A 2930-nucleotide genomic window follows, 5' to 3' on the forward strand; every position below is an offset into this window, starting at 1 on the left:
AAAAAAAAAAAAAAGATGGGATATCTTGTAGTATGTTTGTTAACGAGAATAAACAAAAGGGGAGAAATGGCTGTTGTAGGAAAAAAGGGGAAATTGAAGGAGCAGTATTAGAGTAGTGAAATGGGAAGGGATCCAGTGCCCCACTGGAGGGATTAGCCTTGGAAAGAAGCACAACGTTCCTTCAGTGACACACAGGAGGATACTTGAGTATATACCGTGTTTCCCCAAAAATAAGACCTACCCAAAAAATGAGCCCTAGCAGGATTTCGATGCATTTGTTAAATTTAAGCCCTTCCCTGATAATAAGACTTAGTGATGGGTGTGGCTAGGCAGCGTATCTGCATAGCCATGCCATGCATTTCGGCCGGAGCAGTAAGGAGACTGGCATACCCTTTATCTGCCACAGCTCCTTTCCAGTTGCACTTGTGTGGGTGTGCAGGTGGTAACTGCAGTCGCAGGCATCCTATTGCACACGTGTGAATGGCTAGGGGAAAGGAGTTCACACATCATTAGCAGCAGTCCCCCCAACAAGGTCGGCTCCCCTGTCAGGTTCCAGAAAAAGATGACTTAACTGTATTTGAATAAATGTAGATTGTTGTATTATACTTAACAAAAATAAGACTTCCCCTGAAAATAAGCCCTCGTGTGTCTTCTTGAGAGAAAATAAATATAAGACAGTGTCTTATTTTCGGGGAAACACTGTAAGTATGTTTTCAGGTTGGCAGTTAGATTTAGTGGTGGAAACATGTGGAATTTCCCTTCTGATTGCTTTTTCTCTACCACTTCAGTGAAGTAAAGTGCAGGTAATTTCTCCTCATTCTCCATCTTTTATGTAATAATAGACTCCTGATTTTATTGGGAGCAGGGTGCACAGCTTCTGTTCCATTTACAGCAGAGATGTCTATGTGACTAGGTTCTGGGTATTTTTTTGTTTGTTTGTTTGTTTTGAGACAGAGCTTCAAGCTGTCCCCCTGGGTAGAGTGCCATGGCATCACAGCTCACAGCAACCTCCAGCTCCTGGGCTCAAGCGAGTCTCTTGCCTCTGCCTCCCAAGTAGCTGGGACCACAGGCGCCTGCCACAAAACCCGGCCATTTTTTGGTTGCAGCCTTCATTGTTGTTTGGCGGGCCCAGGCTGGATTTGAACTCGCCACCTTAGGTGTATGTGGCTGGCACCTTAGCCACTTGAGCCACAGGCGCCAAGCCTGGTTTGTTTTTTTTTTTTGAGACAGAATCTCACTATATCACTCTTGGTAGAGTGCCATGATGTCAAAAGCTCACAGCAATTTCAAACTCTTGGGCTTAAGTGATTCTCTTGCCTCAGGCTTCTGAGTAGCTGGGATGATAGGCAGCCACCGCAGTGCGTGGCTATTTTTTGTTGCAGTTGTCATTGTTGTTTAGCTGGCCCAGGCCGGGTTCAAACCCACCAGCCTGGGTGTATGTGGTCAGCGCTCTACCCTACCCACTGAGCTACAGGCGCCACCAGTGACTAGGTTCTGGAGAGTTGTTAGGAGAAGTTGTTCAGTAGACTGGCATATGTCTTTGACCCTTTCTTTTTTTCTCGCCTAGAATGTGAAAGCACCCTCTTAGGACAATAAAGCGAACTTAAACCATATGCTAAGGATAGAAGAAGATGGAGTTTAGGTCCCTGATGACATCATGGAGTTGCTGCATAAGCCATGGATTGGCTACCTCTGGACTTACCATGGGGAAAGTAAAGCAATTTGTTTAAACCACACTAGTCTTTTTTCCTTTTCCTTTTCTTTCTCTTTCTTTCTTGTGTTTCTGTTATTTTGCAACTGATTATAATTCATAACTGATGTGGTGGTACCTTGTGGATATTTTTCTTCTGATTTTTTTCTCTTTTATAGTCTTTTTTTAGATAAAATAAGAGGGGGATCATTAGCTAAATGTAAGGATTGGGGAAGGAGTGCAGGAGGTTTATGGAGAGAAAATGTGAAATAGTCATCTCAGAATGGTAGAGTGAATTAACCTAAAGAGATACAGTAGAATTTCTAGGTATTGCTGAAGGAGTAGTAGGTTATTCAGACATTTGTGGTTGTAAATATAAAATAGACCAGTCATCTTGGTTATGTTTCTCTCTAGTAAGGTTCAGCTGCTTATGAAATAGGTAGAGGATTGGATTTAACCAAGATTGGCATTTTGCTACAGCTGTTATATCACCATTTGCAAAATAGAAAATAGTCTAGAGTAGCTGAGAAGACAATTGACTGAATAGATTTATAAAAACATGTAACTAATAAAAACAATAAACTTTTTAGAGACACACTTTTGGTTTTGTTTTGGTTTTTGAGACAGAGTCTTATTCTGTTGCCCAGGGTAGAGAGCCATGGCCTCAGCCTAGCTCATTGGAACCTCAAACTCCTGGACTCAAGCAATTGCCTTGTCTTAACCTCTTGGCTAGCTGGGACTACAGGCCTGCACCACCATGCCTGGCTATTTTTTTTTTTTTCAGAGACAGAGTCTCACTTTGTCACCCTTGGTAGAGCGCGTGGCATCCCAGCTCATAGCAACCTCTAGCTCTTGGGCGTATAGGCGATTCTCTTGCCTCAGCCTCCCGAGTAGCTGGGACTACAGGCACCCACCACAAAGCCCGGCTATTTTTTTGTTGCAGTTTGGCTGGGGCTGGGTTCTGAACTGCCACCCTCAGTATATGGGGCCAGGGCCCTACTGATTGAGCCTCAGGCCCTGCCCCATGCCTGACTAATTTTTCTATTTTTAGTAGAGACCAGATCTTATTCTTGCTCAGGCTGGTCTCAAACTCCTGAGCTTAAGAGATCTTCCTGCCTCAGCCTCCCAGAGTGTTAAGATTACAGGAGTAGGCTCGGCGCCTATAGCTCAACCGGCTAAGGCGCCAGCCACGTACACCTAAGGTGGCGGGTTCAAATCCCCAGCCCGGACCCGCCAAACA

The sequence above is a fragment of the Otolemur garnettii genome, unplaced genomic scaffold (assembly GCF_000181295.1).
Source record: "Otolemur garnettii isolate 467f Iridium unplaced genomic scaffold, OtoGar3 scaffold00070, whole genome shotgun sequence".
NCBI classification, from domain to species: domain Eukaryota; kingdom Metazoa; phylum Chordata; class Mammalia; order Primates; family Galagidae; genus Otolemur; species Otolemur garnettii.